General features: G+C 35.9%; 1 protein-coding gene across 2 annotated transcripts in view; it reads right to left on the bottom strand.

The window, feature by feature from the left end:
• SULT4A1 (sulfotransferase family 4A member 1) overlaps window positions 1–20,950 on the bottom strand; it is a 344,339-nt gene that overhangs the window by 22,871 nt on the left and 300,518 nt on the right. Inside the window, exon 7 of one of the 2 annotated variants that reach the window (XR_006366990.1) lies at window positions 4,117–4,249. The exons of the other annotated variant lie outside the window; for it this stretch is intronic. The gene's annotated coding sequence lies outside the window, so the exon portion shown is untranslated. The remainder of the gene's footprint in view (window positions 1–4,116; window positions 4,250–20,950) is intronic. 2 annotated transcript variants of the gene reach the window in all.

Here is a 20,950-nt window from a genome sequence, read left to right as displayed (position 1 = left end):
TTAGAACACAATAATGCCAGCTTTATATTCAAACAACAGTGTTTAGTAATAGTTCATAGAGTACGTTAACTTGGTAACACAAGGCAAAAAGGTATCCCAACAGGTCAAAGGACTAGAGCAAATGTGAAGTCGATGAAGTAAAAAACTACCCAAATCCACCGTTCAATGTATGATTTAATATAGTAGTAAGGACGTAAGCAGCATAAATATCAGCAAGCAACAAAGCTTTCGAGTAAAACTCTTCTTCGGTGTTTGATAAAATCATCCAACCATAACATGTACCACGGCCAATCAACATTCAGCTTTGTTAACAACAGAGTAAGATAAGTGGTAGTAGCAAATTATTTACTGAACAAATTTCAGAAGGAGGCATAAGTAACAATGGCATCAGGCTGACTGGTCAAATAATGCCATACATTTCCTTATCAAACATCCTTAAAACAAAAATAATACATCCTCTTGGATTAGCCAGGGAATGAGATAAAGCAAACCTCACATATCACTTGGACACTAGCGCAATGGTGAGGGGGAAGCACAGACCAAAAACTGACAGAATCAATGCCTCAAGATATATCACAGCGGTGTGAGGAGGCTACACCACCCACTGTAGAGTGGTACAGATACACTTTGGTAAAATTATACCCAGATTAAAGATCCTTGGCAGGGGAAATTTGAATAAACTAACATTCTCCTTGAAGAGCCCTGAAACAAATTGTGTCATCTACACCCGCAAACTGGTAGTGATGCTTTACCTGTAAGACCCTCATAGTGGCTAATGCTAAACACTTTGACAAGTATATTTTAGACAGAAGCACACTCTCTTTTACATCATGGGTAAAGAAAACAAAATATAACCCTTTCTTTTGCACTATGTACAGTACATACAGTAACAAAACATACTACAAACATCTAAAGTAGAAGGAAGGCTGGCCTGGACAGGCAAGCATTTAGTAATAAAGAAGATTGTGGGTTGGCTGGGCTAAAGAAACCTTAGCCATCAACTTACAAACAAGTTTAGGGTTAGACTATAAAAAGGCTTCCTGTATGTGAAACATCAGAAGATATGGTCAGAAATAAAAGCCTCTAATTCTGAATTTTTTTTAAATAAAGGAAAAGCTATACAACTAATATTAGTAGAAATCTTAACTCATGAATTATAGCTCTTTCAAACAGTGACAGGAGATGTTTCTGCAGCATGGAATTCATATTTGATGTTGACATCACATTGAAAACTGATGATTTTGAATATAGAATTCCTATACTAACTGTGGAGCATATCCAAGCAGACCAGACAGCATTAATCAGCTTGTACACAAAAGGCTATCACTGGCAGAGTGTGAACAGCACCAGTGGGTCTGATTCCCTCCTTGTGGAGCTTATTGATAACTCTAGAACTGATGCTGAGGTAAGAAAGACACAGTACATCATGACCTTCTGAAAGGAGGACAGCACACCACTCCAGAATTTTCTGTAGATGACAGTTGCATTGCATGGCAATTTTTTTGTTGCATGGAGAAGAACATTAAAACCAAAGATGTCTTAAAGTATTCTAAAATCAATGAAGCTACTTTCAGTGTTGTATTCTGGGCTGTGACCAACATAACCTTGGCCATGACAATTTGGTTTCATTTACTTATACTTTGATTACCAGCATCTCTGACTGGGCGAGGTGCATTCTCAGCAGAAATCTCAATAGACTAAATTCCACAAGTACATACAAACAAATGAAATGCATTGTACAGATGAAAAGTAATCCAACCTAGTATTTATGGCATGGTGGAAGATATTCAGACTAGCAAGTGGGTAAAGAAGAATGCACACTGAACAGATGGTGGGTAAGATCCAGTAATTTTATAAATTAATTTCTACAAATATGAATGTGGTCTGATGTATTAATGCAATTTTTTGGAGTAATGGCTAATCAGATCTATAGGAATATACAGAAAGCAAAACCAATGTACAACTGTTCTATAACCTACGACAGCAGGTAAAGACGCCTGCCTAATTATTCAGGAGAAAAATAACATTAAATAACAGACACTTAGAGTATACTAGTGTGTATCAGGTAACAATTTAACTATTTTCTTTCAAAAAAAATAAATGAATAATAAATTCAGTCACACTGAGTTATGCAGGTGGACAACATCAACCATCAACAGCTTCTAATTGCCTATTATATAAATCTGAGTGACTCAATTAAAAAGAAAACACTTCCAGGTTGCCCTGATTGAGACAATTCTGTCTAGTGGGCTACCTAGTTAATAAATCTGTAAGGAAAATAATAATGTCAAAGTCTGTCTGGATTCAGGGCTAGAGAAGGACATAAAATGAATGCAGGGAGAGGCAAGGGGTTACAATTAAAGATGTTGAGAAGAAAAAGAAGAATAGAAATTGACAGGCAGGAGGAAGGCAGGGATGGGGGAATCAGGAAAACATTTTCTAATTAACTGTCTGAAGGTTCAAGTTCAAATTCAGCTTTATTCAAGTTCCTAAACCTAGGAAAAATAATGCTGGGGAATATTATCAGATCTCTAATCACAAGCCAAGAAATACTTCTACTTAACACAACTGATATCCAAAGGTATCCTATCCAGGTCAAAAGAAGTTATCATCCCACTTACTCTGCAATAATTAGACTAAATATAGAGTATAATACCCATTTTAATATGTACCCATACAGGCATATCACACAGTTACAAATGCTTCAGTGGTTCTTAGCTAAAATGATTACTGGTGTAAAAATCCTTGGGTATCAAGAAAGACTTGTTATCTATACTCAGTAGTTTATAGATTTTTATTTAGAGAGCTACATCTTGCATTTAGTACCATTAAGGATCAAATCCTCCTTGATCTTGTGCATCTCACAAGACAAACAAAAATAAAACATGATGGAGAGAAATATTTATTATGCAACATTTATTCCACATCTAGAATAAATTACCATACCAGGTAAATGAATTAAAAGAGACAGTGGGTACTATGGTAAATGGAAGACACACTAACACCAGACAGTACTCTTTTCTGATGTCCTGGCACCACACTATTGGTGATGCATTTAATAATTATGACTGTGGCTCTAAATCTGAAACTTTAGAAGCATCAGTTCCAATGAAAGATTATTTAGTTCTCATATTTTTATGCCAATAAAGTCCAAGAAAGTTGTAAAATTGACCTTCTTTCATAAAATGACTATGTTAAACTGTCATCTAAAATAAAAATGCTAATATTTTTATTTTATGGGTCATCTGAAAGCAATGCACAAGTAGCTGTTATTTAAAATGTATTTAACAAATTCATTTTTTCAGAAGAATGACAGATTCAGATTTTTTGAATTGTCTGCATTTCTACTGCAACAGTTTATATGCATTTCTGTGTATAAAATGCAAATCACAGCAATTTATGTACTTAAAATATTACTAAGAATATGATTGTCATAAGTGTACTGTCACCACAGATTGATTTCAGTGTGCTTTTGAAAATGTAACGCATATCAAAGCAATACGCTGCTTGTTGTAGCTATTATAATGTTAAAGTGAGGAAATTCTTATATTGTCAGGGGTGGGAACTACAGCAAAGTCTCCATTAATTAAAAGAGTGAAAGTGTATAACAAAAGTAATGCTCTATGTGCTCACATCTTACCTGCCATTTTTCCAAGAAGATCTGACTCAGAAATAAAGGAAAAACTTGGGAAGATTTCTGTCAGTATTTATTTATAACTGAGCTTTCCTAAAGTGAACCCTAGTGGCCAAGAACCCTTCTGCAGTTGCAGAATAAGGAAAGACTCATTGAGGTAATGTTCCATTTTGAGTGCTTGGTGGTTTGTGAACTGTAAGCGTTGTGACGTGAGATGACCACAGGTTAAATACAGATCAGAAAGGAAATCGAAGAAGAATTGATTTAAGAAGTATGCATGAAAAAAAATGATACTGCTGTTCTCTGTTGCCCTTAAGTACTTTCTTCTTTTATACGTTTTAATTATTACTTCCTTCTACCACACTGGGGCATTTTTACTGAAACAATTTTACCTGCTAACTTTTGATTATTTTCTGCTTACTTACAGTGATGGAAATGTTCAACAACACATTTATTGTATCGAAAAATTAAACAACACCCACCTTTGACAAAGGTTTTAACATCTTGACACCCAGCTTATGTTAGGGTGCTTTTGCCACAAAGTGTGACTCATGTAGGTTAAATGTGTCCATGGAAATCACATCATCTCATTTATATCTTCAATGAGTCAACATGCTAAAAAGAAAATAAATGGAATGAAACAAAATAAATGCAAATAAACAAAAATATGCAAACAAAATGAAATTAAAATGAAAAAGCTAATCAAGACAGATAAATGAAATTAAGCTGTAGAAATCTTAGAAATAAAAATGGTAACAGAAAACGGTCCATATTTACATACAAAGCAGCTCAATAAAACAAACAAACAAACAAAAAAAAAACACTTCAACCAAAAATGGTGAAAAAAAATAGTGAAATGGAACCTTTCATTTTCTGAAATGGCTTACTGTCATGTGATATGATTGCCCAACAAACACAATGATTTTGTATCCCAGGTCTGTTAATCCACTGCCATTTAAGACTTACCATATACTCTTAAGATGAAATGTCTTTCTGATACAATCAATAACACAAAATTATGATGTAGATTCCCACTAACTGTTTTGTTCTCCTTCCCTCTGTCACGGTAGTGATTAAATACATCATGCTATTGTCCCTGCCCTGCTGGTGCCCTTCGGTTTAACTGGTTCAAGCTGTTAGTCCTGATTTGGTGACATAAGTGGCATTCATAAAAGACTGATGTAGTGCTTGGTACCCTAAGCTATCCAACCAAGATCTGCTGTGGATCTTGTCACATCCAGCTTACTGCCAATCTAACCCACCCACCCACATGTGCACACAGACACACACGCACATATATATATATGGTTCCCTAACAGAAGCCTGAAACACTATAAGTCTGAAAATCAAAATCCTGAAAACTAAAGCCTGAAAATTCAAAATCCCGAAAGCCCAAAATCCTGAAAACACAAATAATGCTAATATTTCACTATAAAGACACTAATATCTACCAACTGACCCTGACCCTAACCCTAACCCTAAGGTCCGTCACTATCGCACACTCACCTGACCCGCGCCCTAACCCTAACTCACTTAAACCGCCCCTATCCCCAATATTTGTCACTATTGCATACATGCCTAACCTGCGCCCTAACCCTAACTCACTTAAACCGCCCCTAACCCTAACATAAAACCAACTGCACACTTACCTGAACCCAACGCATGACCTAACACCACAGGGCTAACAATAGCAAAGCCACAATGACGTCAGTATGTCCATTTTGTGTTTTCAGGATTTTGAGTTTCAGGATTTTGGGTTTTCGGGATTTTGAATTTTCAGGCTTTAGTTTTCAGGATTTTGAATTTCAGGCTTATAGTGTTTCAGGCTTCTGATAGGGAATCATATATATATATATATATATATATATATATATATATATATATATATATGTTTGTCTGTGTGTGTGTATATATATATATATATATATATATATATATATATATATATATATATATATATGTTTGTCTGTGTGTGTGTGTGTGTATATATATATATATATATATATATATATATATATATATATATGATTCCCTATCAGAAGCCTGAAACACTATAAGCCTGAAATTCAAAATCCTGAAAACTAAAGCCTGAAAATTCAAAATCCCGAAAACCCAAAATCCTGAAACTCAAAATCCTGAAAACACAAAATGGACATACTGACGTCATTGTGGCTTTGCTATTGTTAGCCCTGTGGTGTTAGGTCATGCGTTGGGTTCAGGTAAGTGTGCAGTTGGTTTTATGTTAGGGTTAGGGGCGGTTTAAGTGAGTTAGGGTTAGGGCGCAGATTAGGCATGTATGCAATAGTGACAAATATTGGGGTTAGGGGCGGTTTAAGTGAGTTAGGGTTAGGGCGCGGGTCATGTGAGTGTGCGATAGTGACGGACCTTAGGGTTAGGGTTAGGGTCAGGGTCAGTTGGTAGATATTAGTGTCTTTATAGTGAAATATTAGCATTATTTGTGTTTTCAGGATTTTGGGCTTTCGGGATTTTGAATTTTCAGGCTTTAGTTTTCAGGATTTTGATTTTCAGGCTTATAGTGTTTCAGGCTTCTAATAGGGAACCATATATATATATATATATATATATATATATATATATATATATATATATATATATATATTATATATATATGTGTGTGCGTGTAAATTAATATACGCATCCAGTGACACAGTGGAGGTCTTGTCTACACCAATGGCCACATAACACTGCACAATCAGGACACGTGTATCCTGCTTTGCCATGTAATACAAACACAATGCTCATGTCACCCCATGTATATTTATCAGTATTCTTGCTGTGAATAGTCATCCCTGTCAGTAGGTGACCTACAGAACAAATGTAAATGTACTTGTTGCCTAGAGTCTGTGCACATCTCAAAGAAATTAAAGTGGTCATTGTCCAGGGTGATCAGTTCTACCTACTAAATAAAATACAGTAGTCACTGTCCAGGCTCACTCTCATTTCATAAACTAAACTACACCTTTCTCTCAGTTTTCCTCAGTTCCTCCTCTCACTGACTATAATAATCATTTTAGCTCTCAATGATTCACTCTAGTAGCCAGCATCTTAAGGTGGGAGAGCAGAGTGGTTCACAAATAATTTACCTTACAACTCCTTATCTCCAGTCTCCTTAATTTCATATGGGTTCTGAGACCATTTCAGGATTTAATGAGTCACTTTGCTGCAGCCACTACTTGGCTGTTGCCAGCTTCAGTGGACTGCATTTTAGCTGCGCATAAAGCTGCTGCTGTCATGTCTTCCTTGTTCACACCATCATATGAAATTCCACTGATTTTGTTCTCCTTAGCCTACTGGGTCATTGATAATTTTTCATAGTCTACAGAGTTCATTTCTAACTATTGATTCCTCCTGTGACTAAAAAAAAAATAAAATAAAATAACTGTGCTGTAAGACAATGTTTTATTTTATCTTGTTGCTTCAAGAGTATATTTACTTTCTGATTACCAAAACTGTTTTTCAGACTAAGTCCAAGTTGCAAGATCCAGCCACTCCCTTCCAAATAATATGAAAAGAACAGTAGTATAATCTCAACTGCTGTCTCCAATTAATAAGTTATGAACAAGCCTATAATCTCACATACTGCCACCAATAAATGTGTAATGGGGAGAGGCCATATGTTCTAATTCTCACACTACTTCTGTCAATATTGGAATTTTCAACTGAACCAGCAGTAGGAGGTTGACTCCTACAACTGATACTTGTTAAACACTGAGGGCAATTGGCCTAAACGTCATATAATAAATGCAATTACTACTATTACTACTGCTAGTACAATTACTTCTACTATACTTGAACTTCTGCCTTGGGTAATAGCAAAGGCTTGCAACACCCAGATAAACACTACACTGCCAAGCTACAGATCAGAGTTATAATCACTGGCTCCCCAATATTTCACCCATCTCAGATCAAGGCCAGTGCCTTCCAGAGTAACCTTACAACAATACCTGATGCTTGACTATAATTATTTTGCGCACACACACACACACACACACACACACACACACACACACACACACACACACACACACACACACACACACCACCATCATAATCATCATTATCAACCCCTTTTTCCCATTTCTACAAAGGGCAGGTGTGTTGTGTAAACTGTCACCACATATCTTGATTCTTTATCAGTCATGCTTGATTGCCATAGGTCTTTCCTCACACAATCCACCCATCTTTTAGATTGACATACTTGTCTCCTCTTACCTTCTTTGCATTTTGTCCAAATCTTCTTTACAAAAGCATTTTCTGTGCTTTTCTTGCACGTGTGACCAAACTATTGCATTCCGATCTCCTTGACCTTCTCTATAACAGGCACTACTTTGGCTTATGCTCTGATGTCCTCAGTTCTTTGTCTAATCAAAGTGTGCATGCTACTACTCATCTTAGATGGTTCTCTATTACCTCAAGCTTCTTCAGCTGCTCTGCCTTCACTTCCCATATTTCAGTGCCAGACAGAAGCACTAGTCACACCACTAATTTACACACCTTACTCTTTAGCTTCTTTGGTATACTTCTATCACACACTGCCCAAATGGAGAGATGAGAAAATCAACAAACAAAGGAGAGCAGTATTGCTAGAACTGAAATTATCCCCATGTCTTGGTGAGTACCTTCTCAAGGTGGACCCGGTTTTTACAAAATCTCACTAAGTCAGCACTGATACACAGACTGTATTTTATATAGCATATATCATGGACAAAAGTAGGTTAAAAAATAAAAAAAGACAGATGGGTGCACAAGTCCCAGGATAAAAAAGTGCCCAATCCTGGTAGGTGCATTGTCGCCAGGACTGGAAAAAATAACTGTGTAGAATCCTCAAGACATGGAAACATTCCTACAATGGGGTTAGGCCAGTCTCATGTGGAGGATGGCCATCATGTTGTAGAAGTAAGTAATAGTCCACAAAAGTCACAAAACCTGACATGCCAAAAAAGAGCCATAAAGATGACAGAGTGGACTGTTGTGTATAAGGAAGAAATGATGTATTGTTACTATTATGCAAGAAGAATTTTCCAACAACAGATATACAAAAAGATTAAGAGGGAAATGAGAGGAAAGAAAAATACTTGCACAAGAAAAGTTGTCAAAACCTTCAAATGCAAATTTGCATTCATTAATACAGAAAATTAATGAAAAACATTATATATACCAAGAAACCTTAGGTCATTAGGAAAATGAAGGGACTGAGGAAATATGAAAATATAACGAACAAAATCTAGATATTTTTGAAAGGTTTAAAAAATGAAACATAGACATGGGGAAGAAAGAGAGAGATTTGATATGGTGCAATATTTATGCAAAGGAGAAAGGCAAACTAATCAACACAAGAAAGCTGCTCCAAAAATATTTTAAGAGAAATACAGGCAACAAGTTATGGAATACCTGTGTAGTGAAGGACTTAATGTAGAAAGTATAACACAGGTTATGTCACAGCATGATGGAACAGCGAGTCCCCAAATTAAGGAGAAACAGGAGGAGTGGGAGACATCTGAAGAAGAAATATGGACATGGGAAAGAAAGAAATTTAATATGGTGGAATATTTAAGCAAAGGAGAAAGCAAAACTAATCAATACAAAAAAAGCAGCACCAAAGATATTTGAAAATAAATACAGGCAAAGGCATCTAGATATGAAAAATTTTACAATGCAAAAAATAAGAAAACAAGTAGGGGAGCAGAAAAGAGGATTAGTAATGGTGAAACTAAAGAAATAGAAGCTGAAGTTATGGATTATCTGCAAAGTGAAGGCTTTAGCATAGAAAATCCAACTCTGGTAACGTCACAGCATGATAAAACAATAAATCCCCAGATTAAGTAGAAACATGTGAGGTGGGTGCATCTTATAGGTTGCCATATGAAGATACTTTGTAGCCTTCAGTAGGAAACCTGTACAAAAGTTCAGTTGGAGTTGTCAGCAAGGGAAGGAGTGGCAGTGGCTGCTCTGACACAATCGATGTTGTGGAGTGATAGGCCAGTGAGTTGTATATGAAAGAGCAATGGATGGGGGAGGATACAGCTGAAGAGAATGTGCCATGGGAAGATGTTGTGGAACTTTCTATAGAATGCCTGCAGGAAACAGATAATAAAGAATGCGCCCTCAGTTTAGAAGAAAAATATGTATGGGAAGAATTGCTTGATTTAATAGAGATGGATAGACATATTAAGATCAATGAAAGACATAGACTACAGAAAGTCAGTAAGACTCATAATGTTAGAAGTCTAATAAAACAAATGAACACAATAATCAAAACTATTAACAGAAATTCATGTGTTATAACAAAAGTAAATATGATATATTACCGTACCGCTAAATTAATAACAGATAAAGTCTTATAAAAAATACAGGGCAATAAGGGAAAGAAAGAGAAGAAATCAAATGCCATCACGGAAGTTTTTTTATTGAGAAAAGAAGTGTCACTGTTTGAAGAGTATAGTAGAGGGAATAAATTAACAAAAATACTTAGAAAGATAGATGTGATAAAAGCAATGCACAGTATTAGAACAGACCAGGATCTGTTGTACACTATTGCAAATGATAAACTAAAGATATCAACACATGCAAGAAAAACTTAGAAGATATATAGATAAATATAAAGTAAAATATAAAATAAGCAATTCATTGATGACCCAGAAAAGTTTTACTGAGAATTAGGAAGCAAAGCAAAAGGAATAGAAACACCACAAAAAGAAGAAATAGACACTTTTGGAGAAATATCTATGAAGACCCTGTGGAACATAACAAACATGCTGAATGGATAGAAGAAGTAAAAGAAACAGTAAAAAGTTCAAATGTATAAGATATGAAATGGGATGAAGTAAAGGCCACAGAAATTGAAGCAAAATTAAGAAAAGCTCCTAACTGGAACACCTCTCCCCCCAGGCCCAGGTGCAGTATCTAACTTCTGGCTAAAAGTATCAACATCGTTACACGAAAATTTAGCCCTGAGTAAGAACTACAGATATGCACACCCAAATAGACACCAACCTGGTTAACAAGAGAGAAATGATAATCGTCCTTAAGAGTGAACTTGAAAGCTATCTTAAAAACTATAGACCAATAGCTTACCTTCCGGCAATGTACAAATGATATACTGGAATTGATGCTGACAGAGTTTATAGTCATTTAGAAGAAAACTCAATCATGGTAATAGAACAAAAGGGTAATAAAAGATATCGATATGGAGCAAAGGATCATTTGTTGTTAAATAAACTCATAATGGAGAATTGTAAAAAGGGGAAAACCCTAAATATGGCATGGATAGATTACAAAAAAGCATCTCACATTCATGGATAAAGGAGTACTTACAGGTATCCAAGATACACCTTACATTGATCAATTACATTGCAGTGGCCATGAAACAGTGGCAAACCACTCTGCAGCAAAGCCATGATGAAGGACAAATTATTATCCCAGGGATAAACATTTAAAGGGAGATATTCCACAGTGACTCTTTATTACCACTGTTGTTTTGTCTTGCCCTTAACCTATAAGCTGTATTACTTAACAGACTCGGTCATGGTTACAATTTGGCCTCCAGACAACAACAAAGTGGAAAGATGTCTCATTTCCTTTTTGTGGATGATTTATTATTGTATAGTTCATCAGATGATGAGCTGAAAGCAGAACTGGAAGTGGTCAAACTTTTCTCAGACAATATAAGAATATCATTTGGTCTTGCTAAATGTGCAAAAGCAACATTTAAAGCAGGAAAGCTGCAGCACCAAGAAAATATCATTCTGGGACAGGGATGTTATATAAAGGAACTTGAGGAGGAGGGAGTGTAAAAATATTTGGGAAATGATGAAACATAGAGAATAAAACATGAACAAGTGCAAACAAAAGTCAGTAATAAATATTTTAGAAGACTAAAATTAATACTGAAAACAGGTCTAACATCTAGGAACGTAGTCTAAGTTATAAACCAATTTGCTCTAACTGATCTTACACTTTTGGAGTGAGTGGCTGGCCCCAAAATGTAATCAACTGGACAGGAAAACAAGCTTCATGCTTCTCAAATGATACATAAAAATCATTGTATACCAAGATTATGTATTCCTCATTCTGAAGGTGGTATGGGCCTCCTCAAAATTGATTACATGTATAGATCCTGCAGTTGTAGGACTGCATACATATCTGCTGACTTCACCAGATCCAAACATAGTGAAAGTTTTGAAATATGAAGAGAACAAATCTAAGATGACTTCCCTGCTTAGTTTAGCAGAAGCATATCAGTGTCAAGTGGAATGGAAATCAAACCAGAAGTAGACAAACATCAGGCAGCAACTGAGCATGCCATAAAAACGAAAGAATATAAGGAGAAGGATCAGATGAGAAGGCAAGAAATGTGAAAAAGGTATAAATATAGTTGCAAGTGCAGAAAACTCTTCGAACAACATCATGTTGAACAGGATGTGATGCAGGAATGGTTAAGGACAGGTGAGTTTAAACCAATGATGAAAGATTAGTATCAGTGGTCCAGGATAGTAGACTATGTACACATTGGTTTACAAAGTCCATTGAACATGTGGGGGAAACAGATAAATGCAGGATCTGTAAAAGATAACTGGAAGAAGTCGCACAACTTTTTGCTGGGTGTGATACCATAATGGGAGAGGGCCTGTATACTGAAAGGTATAATAATATTGCAAGTAGGGATTGTGCAAGCATTACAATGCTAAAGTAGTTGAGAAGCATTGGAAACAAGAGCCACAAAGCATAATAGAGAATGGTGAAGTTTATTTCACATGGGATTACCCATTGCCAGCAGTTCAAAAAACAGATGCGAGAAAGCCAGATATAGTAGTCTATGAAAAGAAGACAAAAGTAGCATCGAGCATTGAAATTACTACACTCAGTGATTACTGTGTCTTGTGTACAAAGAGACAAAAAAATCATAAAATACCAGCATTTGTAGGCAGAAATGAGGACAATGTAGTGGAAGGATACCCAGACAGTTCATATAGTAGTAGGAGCAATGGGTCTCATAAAAAAGAATTTACTGTCCTATTTAGATATGATATAAATACATGTAACTCAGTATGAATTGCAGGAGGAATCAGTTCTGGGCACATTGTGGGTGCTGTGATGAGAACATTTGGCTAACATCAAAGACTGAAACAATACTAATTTCACAAACTTTAGTCATACTTTTACTTAGGAATGGGGTCCATTCTCATCATGGTATCAGAAGCCTAAACAAATTAGAGAAATTAAACCACCAGTCACCCCTAATACTTTATGGTAGTTAGCTGAAGCACCTCAAATTCTAGGATTGACCTTCTCATTCAGACTTCACTTCTCCTCAGCCACACCTCTCAGATAGCTGAATTTGTTAATCTGTTGCACTATTTTCCTGTTTCAATGTTCAACTTCTGATTTCCTCCATTTGCTGCTATAACAACTGTCTTGATTGTAATCAGTTTCATCCCATGTGCCTTTAGTTTTGCATTCTATTCTACCATTGTTGAAAATCCTATTCAGTCTGCTTGTACTGCCATGTTGTCTGAATACAGCAGCTTTATTTATCTGCTCACTCCAACTTGCACGCACCACACCACACACACACACACACACACACACACACACACACACACACACACACACACACACACACACACACACACACACACACCACAATCAGCCTTCAAGTATCTGAATGGCAGTAATAGCTCAAGTAATGCCATTTCATAATACGTGGATACCTCAGGTTAGTTTGACTGTTAAAATGTTCAAACCTTTAACCTATAAATAACCATCACTACATGTATTATTACAATTCTGTACTTGAGATAAACACATTAAAGCACTTGCTTCCTGAGTAAGTATGCTAACTGTGAAAGGCTTGCATCAGAAAGTACAAGTAAAATATTGAAACTGACATTTGACGGTGAGAAGAAATCTAATATTTAAACTAAAATCTGCCTACGTCTGGTTAAACATACACTGTCCCTCTCGTTCTCTGCTTTTTAAGAGCACAAGTAGCTCTGATCCAAAGATATCTTCCAGCAGGAATTTTTAATGACTAGGATTAAGTGACAGTCCCTTCATTTATAACATCCCAAACTTTAGTTCCTGCAGCTTTAGTTTGAATTCAGATGATGGCTTTCCTGTTTTCACAGTTTCATTTTAAAGGAAGAAAGGTAATATTAAGTAAGCCAGAATTCATATAAAAAAATCATCATGTGACCTAGCACAGCAATCTCCAGGTAGACTCTGCTACTATTTGAGAAGTACATTCCACACAGCAAATGAAATTACGTTCCACTTGACACTTTTCTCTTAAAACATTAAATATTTATTAAAAGGCAAATATAATGCAGCTTTTAACATTTGCCTGTTAGACATGTTTGCATAAATTTTAATTTGATACAGCTGCAATGCAGCTAATGTACTTTATGCATTTTTCTTTTGAAAGACAATTAGCATTTTTAACATTATTCTATTTCTTCTCACACTTACAGAAAACCATCTACTCCAACAAAGGCTATAATTTATCTTTAGTATACAGCAATTACTAGAAGAAGTATGAGAAGATAAAATACTAGAACTTCTGTAAGGGATGCAGTATTGGCAGCAGACTGATGGTAAACTGGTTTATCTCAGATGTGCACCTTATATTATCTTTCTTTACTGGTGGCCCAAGTCTTGATGGATGGTAAACAACTTTGGGGGCAGATTTAGCTGGATATGGCTTCTTTCAAATTTATGAAAAATTGTGCTGCTTTGATATTATTAAATTAAATATAAAATACCTTCACTGTAGATCTGTAGATATAATTATACTTTATAGGCATATGGCAAATTATTCAAAATTCAGTACTATGTTATATCTAGACAAACAATCCCAAGCTGTTAAACAACCTTGTCAATTAAAGTTTAAAAATAATGTTACAAAATTAAAGAGCTAGGAGTCCTCATTTCATACACCCCATCCTGTGGAGCACATTACATAGTGTTTACTAAAATGTGGGGATAATTTTACATTATGTTTTTAGAATAGGATAGTCGTGCCATTTGCATAACTTTTAAAATGCAATACCCATACTTTGGAGTACATATCCCTGATCAGTCAAACTGGCCAACTGTATTTTACTTACTATTTCTAAGTGGGCACTGGTTCTACATGTGGGGGTGAAATTGGGGGCATCATTCCCTATGTACAAATGGAATAAATGGAAATTACAATTTACATGTATGTATTGCATTGCTTTGTAATGTGAATTTAAATTACATGTGACCTTCTTAGGTTACACCAATTAGGAGGGATAGGGATGAAAAAAGTGTTATAAGATTATTATTCAAATGCTGAGAAAGAGTTTCATAGAATAAGTTATCTTATATCTGACTCACACTCTTCAGAATTTGGAGCCTCATTTGCTTATACATCTAAATATCAGATCTTAGAACATGGTCAAGACTTCATTAATGAAGAATATCAGTGGTATGGTGAAAATAAATTTAGAATATGAAAACGTGGTGGGCAAATATGTAGTTATATCCCTAGCATTGACAGTGATGATAATGATGATATACTGAGTGCGAGTTTTAGGGAGGAATTGAAATCTTTATTTGTGTATTTTGTTGCACATAAGGTCTACAGTAGCACACACATCTTATCTTTAAGGTTTGGAAGGATCCATTTATTTTGTAGATCTTACAACTGAAATGGTGTCTTACTTTAGAAATAAATAGGCCCTTACATTAGCTGTATTGCAGCTGATGGAAGAGATAATTAATAGCACTATGAAGAAGAATGGTTTTACGAATCTGTGACTTCTGTGAAGTGGGATGATTTTATGAACCAGTGATTTCCATTTTTATCATATACCTTGCCATATACTATTACTTCCTCAAACAGTATTCACATATTTAAGAATAAGGTGATGAAGTAATGTGTCCCATGTTTCCCATCAGTAAACAGCTGGCCAGCCAGTAAGAGCACTGAGGCTAAGAGGGAGTTTAATCTATAAAACCTGTGATAATACATACATGTAAGGAGGCACCAGTTCGTATAAACCACAGGTTTATTCAATATTCTATAGATTAAAACAAAATAATAACTCACTTGACTTTCAGTTAAAAATGAAAGTAAAACAGTAATTCCATTAAGTATTTACAGTTCCATACAGCCCCCTTCAGGAAACAGGCTGTCATTTAGAAGTCCTAGGATATAGGCATAAAGCAGGCTCTGATTTCAGAGCTGTAGTTCAGGTAATTCCTTCATGTATACTCCACAAGTTAGTCTTGATTTGGTTAAGGTACTCTATACCTCTGTGGTCCTTTAGGTAAACTCCTGCTCACCATTTCTAAACCTACAAAAGAGTAATGAACTTTCTTACATACTGTTTTAGGTCCTTACTTTTGTCTAGCATTAACTGGCAATCACTGCCTTGTTAACTCACAAATACATAGTTTTCCCTGACTAACAATGGGCAAGTTTTCACTTCTAGCACACATTTCAAGGAATACAGACCTTTCCCAAATTCAGCATAACACAACTACCCCTACCAGTGTAAAAGTTTAGGCTTTGTAGTCAAAATTGTGGGGTGTAGCACCTGAACAACCCATCATTTCTGCTGCCTAGGCTGGCCCTGTGATTCATTATGTGTTGAAAGGACTGGAGAACCAAGATGAATAGCTATCTGTGGCCATCAGTCTGCCCACTCACTGCAAAAGGGCATTGTTAATTTTCAAGTTCAAATGCCTATCAAACAAATAACAACTCAAGGAACAGCAGACCCACATGAGTGCTAAACATACTTTTTATGGTCTAATTTCTCTTTTCAGCATTAGTCAACTTTCTGTTGATTATGGCACATAGTAATGTATGGGAATAGCAAAACTCTTAAAACTATCACTGATGTGTCAGGATAAATTCATTAATGCTCTCAGGAACCAGTAACACAGACTCAGAATACATTATCCTTTTTTTGGTTTATAAAATGTTCCATCTACTTTAAGGGACCATTGCACATTGACAGCTGCTTTACCTGTTGTGAGATGTGTCAAATGACAGACTATAGCCACAAAATTAGTCACAAAGTTTCTGTAGGACCCAGCTATCTCGAAAAAAGCCTTCATCGGTCTTATAGTGGAGGAAGCAAGACATTTTTTTCTATTACCTCTATTTCTGCAGCTGTGATTTTACCACCCACTCTTCCTATAAGGTATCCTAAGTGCATGGCTTCCACCATCTATGGTTTGCTTTTCTTAGAAGTAACAGTCAAGCTTGCCTATTTTATAGGTTTCAAGACAGACAATATTTTTGGCAAGTGAGACTTACAGATAAATGAATGAATGACCTTGTTATACAGGGAGTCTGAAATATATTGTGATATATCGTGAGTGAAGCTTCACTATTTTATCCATCACCCTCTGAAGGGTGGCTAGGCTAGATGGTAACACTGTGCACTGAAACAGACTGTCAGGGATCACAAAAGCTGTATTTTCTTTGGTAGAGGGGATAAGTGGTATCTGCTAGTACTCCTTTGTCAAGATCAGTGTTGTCAAGTATGTGGCCTTTCCTAAGTTCTCTATCAATTCATCAGTTCTGGGCATTGGATAACTATTAAACGTAGAAATGCTATTTGGTTTCCTAACATTATTACAGAATCTAATAATGCTATAATGTTTAGAAACCACCACAGCGAAGCTGCTCCCTTCACTTTGTATCTATTCCATCACTCTTAGCTTGAGTATCATTTGAACTTCTCTTGCTTAACAGCTTTTGTGACTCTGGTTCTCTGTAAGGTCTCAGCCCAGCCTTAATCCTATATCTTGTCTCCATGATGTAGTCTATTAGCTTCAATCTCCAAAGCATTTCTGAAGACACTCCTTTACTTCTTAAGATAAATTATTATACTTCCTGCTTTTGTACACTTAACAATGATTCCTCTAACTTCACTTCAGGTAGAAGTTCAGTGGTCTTTCTTGTATGAACTTAGGTTTACAAGCTTACTGTAGAATTTTTTACTTTTTTTCCATGGCATTAATATACTAATATGATATATTTGCTTTGTCTTTCTCTTTATCTGCTATCCACCCTTGTTGTTAACTAAATGAATTTTTTCAATCACCTCAAATGGATTTTGCCAGTTAGCCAGAAATTTGTTTTCTGTAGAAAGTGTGCCCAATCTCCTGGGTTAAATTCTCTTAGTGTGGCATTTTTAGTAGAAACTTAATGTTACATTTATTGGGCTCCATGTATGTGCTCCTGTAATATGAATGTATACTTCTTTAATCTATCCTGTAAACTAACTTAGTGCTTTATCACACTTTTAAAACTATTTTTTCTTTACAAGTTTTCTTAGGAATGTTAAGCAGTCCTTTGGGATGTCTGCCTTACTAATCTTCAAATGGGGTAAACTCAGCTGATGCTTTTGACACCTCTCTTATGGCATATAGTAAGTAGAGTACCAGCTGGTCCTGGTTATTCCTATCAGTACCAACAGCTTTCTTTAGCACAGATGTCCATGTTTTATTAAACCTCTGAACAATTCCATCTGATTTTCTGCTGATGGTAGATTGATGTATTTAACTGTCTGACTTTAGACTGAATATCCTTGGCATAAAAGGATTTGTGTGGTCAGTAACTATTTATTTAGCTATATGAGCTCTGGAGAAAAACAGTACTAGGCTTCTGGTAATAGCTTTAGCATTAGCTTTGTATAATGACACTTCTGGAAATGTGGGTCTGTATTAGTTTGTCATTCCACTGAACACCTCTTCATTAACACCAAACTGTTAAAAGTCACTTCTGTGAATTGCGGAATTTTTCCCAGGGTAAAGAAGTAGTTGGGCAATTCCACAACTTCACCCTTTTCCCAACTGTAGTGTGATCTCAGAGTTGGTATATATAATTTTAGGGGGGTGTAGGAGGCAAAGTCCCTCCACATGGGTGGGTTTGATAAAGTGCGTTGTGTGTTCCATTGTGCTACAGGGCAATTGTTTCATTTACCTGGTGAAAATTTTGTGATTCACGGAAGTGAATTTCTATGGTTTGGGGTTGATGAAGAGGTGCTCGCTAGAAATGTATTTCAATGAAATAATATAGACCTGGAAATGTATTTTAATGAAATAATATAAACCTGGAAATGTTATACCACAGTCCATTATTACTGGTATGTACAGATACTTATTGGTAGATTTTTACCAGTGGCCCCAAAATGTCCATATTAATATGTTCAAATAAGACTTTTGTGATGGCCACTGGGATCGAGAGACTCATATCCAGGATGAGATACAGTTTCTGGCACTCTGAAGAAAAAGCATACAAAGTTTCTATCTCTTTCATTATGCCTGGCCAGCAACACGTAAGTTCATACATAGCCGATGGGAAAGGTGTCTTACCCACACAATTTGAGTATAGCTCAGACTTGTTTACTACTTACTCTAACGAAAGCACATCAATAATATATACCTTATCTAATAAAATATGCCTCTTCATTAGTGATTCTTCTCACCTTAAACACCATTGCCTTACTTTATCCAAGGCAAACTGTCTCCCAATACAAGCTAGATCTGACCTACTTATGGGCTCCCAACTATTCAAATTACTCCACTAAGATGCTCCTTCTCCAGCTACAATGTAACTAATCACCATCATCCCAACCTACAACTTCAGAAACAAGGTAGAGCAGGCCCTGCTCTAAAAAGTCCATCTACTAAAATACATAGCTCTGACTCTAGTTTTGATGTACTTGATCCAAAATTGTGGCAATCCTTTGCTAAGTATCTCAGTCAGCATATTAATTAAGCTAAGTTTAGGCTCCATATCAAATAGTACGTGTTTGATCAACATAATGCAACTGCCAGAATGCAGGCCATAACAGATTATAAACACTATTGTGCACTAACTTGATGTACTCATACATCACCCCATTTGCATTTGTTACACTATGTTTCTGCTTTCCTGTAAATATGTACATAGCCTTTTTTTCTCTCCTTCCTTACAGTCATCTTAAAAGTTTTACCCTTCTCAGTCCCCCTGTCTCCTTAAACTCTGTGTCCTCATCAGTACTTTTCTCTTGCTCTGGCCTATAAACACATTGTGTTACCCTTTACTAGTTCCAAAGCTAAACCTGCATCTCACTTTTTTCTTGTTACTCTCTGATTGTGCTTTTCTGCTTAAAACATGTGCACTTCAACATTGTGTAAAGTTTTTCATAGCATCTCTTTTTGTTGACTAGTTTGTATTACCTTTGTGCAACACTGTTGGTTGTAACTGTTATATTTTTGTTGCCACTACTTTGAATGTAACCCAGACGAAGTCTGTAGCTGGTTATGCTGTGATCAGTGCACTACACTGGTAACTGAATTGTAAATAAATAAAATGTAATTAAAACCTGGATGGTACTTTTGTCTTAGTTCTTTCCACTCTCAGGTGGCCTCCTAAAATATAATTATAAGTTAGCTTTATTAATAGCATCCTGTGACATTTTAGCACTAACCTTTGGTATAAAATTGCTTCCCTTTCTTTCCTTACTTTATATAAAAGATAATCTTTTAGCTCAAAACGGTGGTATGAAGTAATGGGATCATGTTGTTAGCTATCTTTTCCTGCAACATTGTTTATGCTCCTTCTTGACATAAGTTGCCTCAAAGTGGCACTGCAGCTTCTGCTATATCTTTCCTTGCAAAGTAGGTCTGTACAAAACAAATCTTGCTTTATTATCTCTGCTATCTGTACGGAGGTTTCAGATGCACTCTTCTGTTTTAGCTTGCTCTCCCTCTTTTCTAGTGTGAGCAGACATCACACACTCACTTTTTTCTTCATTTTGTGTTCCCCTCCCTCTGCAAAGTGTATCAGAAAAATGTAGTTTCGTTTTTTTCTTCTTTCCTTACTTAAAGATGCCTATTGCTCAGAGTCTGCCATCACTCAATTTTACTTCTTTACACTAGCAGAATTGGGTTAAAGAGCTCCGCATTTCCTTAAATATATCACATTTAGTGTTTACTACCATTTCTGTTTTCTGAGGATCATCATTCAAGTGCTCAACTTTGATGACTGTTTCTGTGCTAGTTTTCCTTTTAAGTTTCTGTACAGACTTTTGTGTTATATTGCTTTTTACTCTAGTGTTTCCTATCAGTTCACCTTCATTTCCTATACCAGAATCTCTTACGGTTTTATATTTTTGTTACTCTGTCTTTGGGACAGGTTTCTGATAAGATACAGGATTATTTTTTATTGTTTAACTGCAACCAAATGTTAGCCGTGTTTGTATTTTGTCTGTTAACTCCTTTTTCTTGGGTTTGATTCTGAACCTCCATATGAATGTCATGATGTCA

The sequence above is a fragment of the Protopterus annectens genome, chromosome 11.part0 (assembly GCF_019279795.1).
Source record: "Protopterus annectens isolate FY-2018-M chromosome 11.part0, PAN1.0, whole genome shotgun sequence".
NCBI lineage: Eukaryota > Metazoa > Chordata > Ceratodontiformes > Protopteridae > Protopterus > Protopterus annectens.
Note: the sequence above shows the minus strand (reverse complement) of the source record. Positions and strands in the feature narration are given on the sequence as shown.